The sequence below is a fragment of the Ochotona princeps genome, chromosome 2 (assembly GCF_030435755.1).
Source record: "Ochotona princeps isolate mOchPri1 chromosome 2, mOchPri1.hap1, whole genome shotgun sequence".
In the NCBI taxonomy this organism is placed as follows: Eukaryota; Metazoa; Chordata; class Mammalia; order Lagomorpha; family Ochotonidae; genus Ochotona; species Ochotona princeps.
In genome coordinates, this window is record NC_080833.1 from 106,978,122 (window position 1) to 106,987,117 (window position 8,996).

Here is an 8,996-nt window from a genome sequence, read left to right on the forward strand (position 1 = left end):
CTAGTTGCATCTATTTTGGTTCAAATGGTAGAATTTATTTTTTTTTTTTTACAACTGAATAATGCTTCATCAGTTCTTTTTACAACTGAGCAATGCTTTTTTTGGAACACACACACACATATCACATTTGCTTTATCTGTTTACCTAATTGTGTAAACCTTAGTTAATTCCATATTTTGGTTATTTTGAACAGCACTGCTAAAAACATCTTGGTGCAAGTATCCATTTATAACAATGTGTACATATCTTTTGGGTATAATAGCTGGCAGTGGGATTGAGCAAATGACAAGTCTATTTCTGGTTTTGGCTTCTAAATGAATTTCCACAGTTTTCCACAGGGGAAAGTCAGCACAGTGACTTCACTGATTTATATTTACATTCCCATCACATCCTTGGTCTCAGATTTTAAATTTAAGTGTTGGATTTATCTTGAGTTGATTGTTTTTATATGATGGTAGGTAGGACTCTAATTTCACTTTTCTATATATAGTTTAGTCAGTGCTGTTTATTCACGAGATTACCTCTATCCATGTAGATCAATTGAACTGAATAGAAAGCTCATAAATTATTTCAGACACTCATAACTGTTTTTGATAAAGGTGGAATAATGTTTTCTTGACATGAAGAGGAGGCATTTGTGCAAGATACTAAGGCACCATTGGAATCTGACATGACTCATCCCAGTGCAAGAGGAAAGCTTTGATTCAGCTGTCGCTCCCAGAAGGACAGGATCTGGCTACCCTTACATAATCCCCATTACCCTCCCATGATTGTCTCTGAGTGAAGCCCCACACCTTATAGAAATACACAGACCAAGAATGAGATGTGTGACTTGTATTACCCACTCCTCTGTGTCTGCATGTCCTGACTCACAATGGGAATGATCCAGTCATTGAAACACACATTCAATAGTGGAGTTAAAAGAAGTTTAATGGGAGAAGCGCAGGAAACATACTTATGTTCTCAAACAGAATTTTCTTTCAGATGAACATGGGGCAGTTGAAGACCAGGAAAGCCACTGAGACATTCTGCTTATTTCAGAGGCTCAGAGAACTTCAGAATGTGTAAGAAAGATTTATTGTATATAGGTTTAGGGTACAAATGAGAGAGAGAGAGAGAGAGAGAAAGAGAGGTGAGATATGGAGCGGAAGGGAAGGGTGTTCAGCATCTGGCGGTCAGCTCCCCGAGGACATGGATGTCACCACATTACTTCTGCTGCTTGGTCTGCTGCAGAGCTGGGCCTGCAGGGACTACGGAATGATGTGTTTCATGAACTTTGGTGTAACCAGGCTGAGTGACTGTGGAATGGCCTGATCCAGAGACACTGGTGCATCCCGACTCCAGGACCGTGGTGTAGCCAGGCTGAGGGACCTTGATGTTGCTTTGCCCAGAGACCTTGGTGTTGCCTTGCCCGGAGACCACAGTGCTACAGCCAGACTGAGGGACCTTGGTGTTGCCTTGCCCAGAGACCACTGTGCTGCAGCCAGAGTCAGAGACCACAGTGTAGCCAGACTGAGGGACCTTGGTGTTGCCTTGCCCAGAGACCACGGTGTAGCCAGACTGAGGGACCTTGATGTTGCCTTGGCCAGAGACCACGGTGTAGCTAGATTCGGGAATCTTGGTGTGGCTTTGCCCAGAGACCACGGTGCTACTTTGCCCAGAGACCACAGTGTAGCCAGGCTGCTGGACCTTGATATTGCCTTGGCCAGAGACCACAGTGCAATCAGAGTCGGGGACCTTGGTGTAGCCTTGCCCAGAGACAATGGTGCCACTTTGCCCAGAGACCACGGTGTAGCCAGAATCAGGTGCCTTGATGTAGCCTGTTTCTGAAATCTTGGTGCTTCCCGGTTGTGGAACAGTTGGCTGGCATGGATCTTTGGTTACAGGAACAAATGCTTCTTGAGGTGGAAGCTGTTGGGGTTGTTTCACCTGGTGCTGTTGAGGTGGAGGGGGTGGGGTAACGGACTGCTTCTGCTGGTAGGAGCTCATGCTTCCAAAGATGTTGGACCTAGAGACCAAAATGTTGGTTCAGAGGGTTGACAAAACCAAAACGAAGTCAAAAAGCACCAAAGAAATCTGCTCTTTGCCCCTTGAGAAGTGAAAGACACTCTACTCTTCTGTTTCCTGAATTAGACATCAACAAAAACTGTTTATCTCTGTGTATTTTCTTTTCTTTTTTAAAAGATACATTTATTTTTATTAGAAAGTCAGATATACAGAGAGGAGGAGAGATAGAGAGGAAGATCTTCTCTCTCCTGATTCACTCCCCAAGTGGCCGCAATGGTCAGAGCTGAGCTGATCTGAAGCCAGGAGCCCGGAACCTCTTCTGGGTCTCCCACATGGGTACAGGGTCCCAATGCTTTGGGCCATCCTCCACTGGCCAGCAGGGAGCTGCATGGGAAACGGTGTGGCCAGAATTAGAACCGGTACCCATACGAGATCTTGGCACGTTTAAGGTGAGGATTTTAACTGCTAGGTTACCATGCCAGACCCAATCTGTGTTATTTCAAGAGATGAACCTGAAAGTTGAATTGATCTCTTTCATGTAAATGTGCCCAAATGTTCCTCCCCCCCTTTAAAATATTTATGAATTCATTTGAGAGGGAGAAAGAGAGGTCTCCTTTCTGCTGATTCACTCCCCAATTTGACACAATGATCAGGGTTGGTGCAGGTCAAATCCCGGAACCTGGAGTTTCTTCTAGGTGTTCTTTGTGGATAGCAAGGGCCTGAACACTTGGATCCTGTTTCCACTTTTTCTTAGGTGCATTTACAGGGAGCTATTTGGGAAGTGGAACAGCTGGGACACCAACTGGTGCCTGTATGGGATGCTGGCATAGCAGGTCGCAACTTCCTACACTACAAGGCTGACTCCAGTGTGGACCTATTTAATGCTTCTTTTTTACCCGGTATATTTAAATGTCTGCATTAGCAACACAGCCAAACAATAGCCCTGCATAATTTATGAGAGGCCACAGGTTTGAAGTTTAGGAAGGTAAAGACATCAATTGCCTGTAGCTTCTCCACCTCTGTCCATGGATAGAAGCCTGTTAACACTCAAAGGAATTTCTGTAACTCTCCCTGTGAGCCCACATGCTCCACCTCTGAGCTCCTCTGCATGCTGCCTCCTCCACACATGCTTTTGAGAAAGGTTTTCACTCTACCAGCCCTTTTCCACACAATCAACACGGCTTTCCTCCCAGGTTCCAGTCACCTTCCACACCTTCCACACCACAAGTCACCCTCTGTGAACTCTCCACTAACAATCTTCCATCCTGCACAGCTGGACAATTGGACTCATGTATTCTATCCTATGATGGGTCCCAGATTCATGGGGTAAAGCAGAATTTAACTTTTAAACACACAAAAGGACAAAAGATTTTGATAGTGAAAATCATCAATGAAATTAAAAGATAAATCAAAATACTACCAAAAATGCAGTGGATGTGGAGTTTAGTCCATATTCTATTATTAAATACTTGCTTTAAAGAAAAGCTCCTGCTCTTCAGTCCTGTAGCTATGGTTTGATCAGAAGTAACAAAAATCTACTTTATTATCCCTACATACAAAGGTAATTGCACTCAAATATGTCACTAGAATGTCAAGAAGTCCCAACTGAATTAAACCACACTATAGCATGAATAGGAAGAAGTCTTACCTCAGGCAGTCTTACCTCAGTAGGCTGAGCTTCTTGGCTTCTCCGCTCTGGTGAGGAGTCTCTGGCCAGCTGGATTTTTATAGGGAGAAGGAGCCCTACCTCAAAGAAGAGGGATTTGGGGGGACTCATCCGACTTCATTCCAGCTCTGTGCTCTGGATTAACATTTTTTTCATACTTTCTGTCCAATGATGTTGTCACCTGGGCTTGTCAGCACTGTCCACCCCTGTGGTGTTGTTGCTGTGGACAACAGGCTTCTGGGGTGGCAATGGATTAAAGCTGGAGGAAGTTCTGGGCTAATAGGACCAGAAACAGTCATGCCTCCTGGCCCAGGTCTTAATCTTCAGCCTTTACTAGTCCTGTTTGGTCTCTTACATTTGAAATGGATGTGGGGATAACAATAAGTATTTCTGGCTCTTCTGAGAGGTTATAGGGAAGGTGGCAATACATGAATCATTCATTTATCACTGGACCTAGACCAGGGAGTGGAGATGACAGGTTAAAGTGACTGCTTTGGAGATGACTTGTCTCGATGGGGGGCCCTCTAAGGTTCTTCATTGACCAGAGCTGATTGATGTCACTGGGGGTGGACAGTCAAGGTGGTCTGGATCTGTCTGATACAGTGGCACAAATCTGCAGATCCTGCTGATTTTGGTGTCTGACTTTTCTGGAGTAAAACAGGAAGAGGAGAGGTCTGATGCTGCGGCTGTTTGCATCAGCCCTTTCCCCTGATCACAGGGGGATAAACCTGAGGTCAGCAACCCAGGGTTGCCCTCAGTGAACGATCTCCCATTAGGCATGGGACTGTGGAAAGACATTCTTCAAACCCAGCTATGTAGATAGCTCTTCCCTTCTGTGTTATCCCCATGAACCTGTTACCTTACCTGCCACAATGAGCTCCATCCAGCAATTTCCCAAAGTCACGAGTTTGGGACTAGTTCTCCCATTGCCTGGCTCAATGGCTAGGTATTGTTTTTCTGGAATATATCTGTGGGTTCATGAAAGGGAGGAAGGAAGAGAGAGAAAAGGAGAGGTGAAGGTTTGGGGAGAAGGGAGGAGAGGTTTGTGAAGCAGTTTCTTGAAAATGATTCACTGTCTTAGGACGAGTTCTGGTATGAATTGAGAAGGAGTGGAATCTTCCATTGCCTTCCCCACCCATTGCCTTCCCTCTGTGCTAACATTTGACCAGTTGCCTTCTTCCTGGGTGGTGCCAGGGCCATCACTGTGCCAAAGTTCCAGTCTTTGGTATCACAATAGCTGTCAGTTAGGTCCAGGTTCCTTTTCTCGGCAAAACCACCTTTCAGCATCCTTAGAGGGAGTCGTGGTCAGATCCTGCTGTACCACCTGGGATTCCTGTCCCCAGAAACATCTACTTCCTGCCCCTCTGTCCTTCATCCTGCTGTTTTCTTTTAGGCACTGGCTAAGCTGAAATTCAGCTTACAATATGGGTCCTTCATGTTGTCCCTTGATTGTTGATATCAGTCCTAAAAGTTTTTTCTCATTTTCTGTGCTGCTTCCTTGGATGAGTCCTCCTGCCCTGACTTATCGGTGCCTCATTCACTCCAACAAAAATCTGCTTCCATTAACTTCTTGAACTTTTAACTTTATGCCAGCCCTGTTATTCTTGTTTGTGTGGTCTAGCACACTCAGACTTGTTTCTTCACTAGCAATGATGCAATAGATTCTGGTCTTACTTACAGAAAGCTCCATGGCTTCTGAGAATGAGTTATATCTCCCGAAGCACTTGGCTTTCATGCTGGGTCACTTTTATGGGAGGAAGGTGCTGCTCTTTCAACTTGTCCTGACACCTTCTTGGCACTTGCGGGTGAATGGTACTGAATATTTCTTAGGCCCTCTGTAAATCTTTTCTCTGTTTTGTCCCTAAGGATCACTCCCACACCTTGTCTAGGACTCTGTCTCTGTCTTTGTGATCGGGAGGGTTCTTTAATGACATTGCTTGAACTGTGTTTTCATCATGATTTTTATTTTTGAAGTGTCTTGCTCCCTCCCTCACTCTCTCCCTCCCTGCCTTTCTCCTTCCCTCCTTCACTCCCTCCATTCTTTCTTCCTTCCCTTCTTCCTTCTCTTTCTTTCCTTCTTTCTTTCTTTCTTTCTTTCTTTCTTTCTTTCTTTCTTTCTTTCTTTCTTTCTTTCTTTCTTTCTTTCTTTCTTTCATGGTTTTTATTCCTTTTCACCCAGTTTCACACCTACTCATTCTTCTTCCATGGGATTTTTTTTAGGATTTATTTATTTTTATTGGGAAGGCAGATATATAGAGAGGAAGAGGGACAGAGAGGAAGATCTTCCATCCGATGATTAACTGCCCAAGTGGCCGCAACAGCTGGAGCTGAGCCAATACGAAGCCAGGAGCCAGGACCTCTTTTGGATCTCCCACGCAGGTGCAGGGTCCCAAGGTTTGGGCCGTCCTCAACTGCTTTCCCAGGCCACAAGCAGGGAGCTGGATGGGAAGTGGAGCTGCCAGGATTAGAACCGGCATTCATATGGGATCCCGGTGCATTCAAGGAGTGGACTTTAGCCACTATGCTGTCATGCCGGGCCCCAGGATTTCTTTTGAACATAACTTACCAGCATATAAATCTTTGTTTTATAAAAATCCAATAAGACAGTTATAAACATATATTTAAACAACAACCAGCAGCAACCCTTGTTAAATTTTAGCAACACAAAAGAGAAGGAACACTTTTTAAAACATACTTTGTGAGTACAGAATTATCCTCATACCAAAGCCAGATAAGAACACTCTAAGAAAAAAAAAAAAAAACAACAGAATGTCTACTGTCCATTATGGTGCAAATATTACCAACAAAGTAGTAACAACCAAGTACTGAATCATATTAATAGGTCTCTTTGCAATGACCAATTGCGATCTATTCCTGAGTACAAAGGTGATTCAAGTATATTAAAATTAGTTCATGTAACACACCACATTAACACAAGGAAGGGCAAAACCGTATGATCATCTCAACTGATTAAGTAAAAACACATTTGATTAAGTTCCACAGCTTTCATAATAAAATGAAAAACTGCTTCAACAAGTTAGGAACAAAATAAAATTACCTCAGCATTATAAAATCATATATGAGAAGTCCACACTAAACATTATACTCGTGTCCAAAAAATTAAAACAAAGATGTGTACTTTTGCTTCTTTTAGTCAACAGAGAGCAAGATCTTCCATCCATTGATTCACTTCCCAATTGACTGCAACAGCCGGAGCTGAGCTGATCTGAAGAAAGGAGCCAAGAGCCTCTTCTAGGTCTCCCACACAGGTGCAGGGGTCCCAAGGCTTTGGGCCATCTTTGACTGCTTTCCCAGGCCACAAACAGGGAGCTGGATGGGAAGCGGGGCCACTGGGATACGAACCGGTGCCTATATGGGATCCCAGCGTGTTCAAGGCGAGGATGTTAGCTGCTATGCTATCATGCTGGGCTCATCAAATCAATAATTCTTTAAGAAGGAAAAGATACCAATAACACCAAAAGTTATCTACAGATTTAATAAAAATTTCTACTAAAACTTTAGTAACATTGTTAGGAGAGATAAAAAAAACTCAGTCTAAAATATTATCTGAAATTTCAAGGGATCTTGAATAACCAAATAATTTGGAAAAATAGCAAAATAAGAGGATTCACAGTTGTTTATTTCAAAATTTATTACAAAGCTGTAGTAATTAAAACAGTGTGGTATTAATGTTAATGCAGGCATATAGCCAATCGAAGTAGAATAGAAAATCCAAAATTGATGGACAAATAATGTTTGACAAGAGTATCAACACTGTTTATTAAGGGAAATGATAGCCTTTTCAACAAATGGTGCTGGAAAAACTGGGTATCTATGTTCAAAAGCATGAAAGTGGACTATTCTTAACTAAAAATTAACTCAAAATGAGTTCATTATGTAAATATAAGATCCAGTTTGGGCAAAATCTTCATTTTATTGGATGTGGTAATGATTCATTGGACATGATATTCAAAACAGAGGTAAGAATCCTCTTAAGTTGGTTTGGAAAGACTTCTTCTTCCTTTGGTATCTCCTATTTCCTTCATCCATCCCCTCCACCCACAGCACCCCAGTTGTCTTTTTGGCTCTAAATCCCCAGATGTTCTCTAAATTTGAATTATCTGATATTATACTGAGGTTCTTTCCTCCTATTGCTGTAGTTTCCACCTAAAACCAAGTTTGACCAGGTCAGCTGTTATCTGGCCCTGGTTCTCCTTTGATGGTGTATGAAACCGTGATTCAGATGGGCTCAGCTTTCATATTGGATCCATGAACTTCTCCTAGTCTACCCTGAGCAGGTCCCTTCAAAGCCTTTGCCTACACTTCTGGTGAGTGATCTAACACCCAAGGGCTGGTCCTCTTTCTGCACCACTGCTTCAGCTGATAGTTTACTGACTCATGGTGAAGGTGGATTTCGATTCTTAAGGCTCAATTGTTTCTCTGGAGATTGTTTGCCTCAGTGGTTCCTCCAGGGTGAAATTTTCTTTCTGGTTCTTTGTTTTATGTGCAGATTTACTTCTGACTCTCAGACTGGACACATTTTTTCCTGCCCTTTTGAGTCCTTGTTGCTTCAGCATGCTTCAATCATGGGAAATTCCCAGTCAACTGAGATCCCTCTTCTCAGAGCCCTGCTGACCACTGCACCAGCTCTGTCCACTTCTCTTCTTGGTTTGATTTTTACTAAGATAATTAGGGACAAATAAAGAGACTTGTAAAAAATCTAATAATTTAATATACACTGGGAAAAAAACAAGCAGGAATTGATACAGAAATATCAAATAATATGTAATTAAAAACAGATCATAAAATGAGAGAAGGAGGATGTATTGTTACATAATAGGTATAAATCAGTGAAAACAACATTTATACATGTATGTCTACCAAATAATACCCACGTTTTATTCTCCCTCTCTGTATAAATATAAACAAACAAACAAACAAATAAATAAGCTTATGTATTTCCACAAACGATATGGATCAAAAGACTGTATGGTATTTAATCTCCTTTCTAAGTCTGATTTATTTTGCTTAACATAATATCTCTAATTCCATCTACTTTGTTGCAAACTGTGATTTTATTATGTTCATGGTTGAGTAATGTCCTCTTGTGTATATATGCTGCATTTTCTTTATACATCCATTGATTGACATCTAGGTTAATTTCATATCTTTTATTTTGTGACTAGTGCTGCAATAATCCTGTGAGTACAGATATCCATGTTATATGCTGACATCATCTCTTTTAAATGCATTCCCAGAAAGCATTTGGGTCATCTGGTAGGCCTAATTTTATTTTATTTTTTAAGGATTTATTTATTTTTAT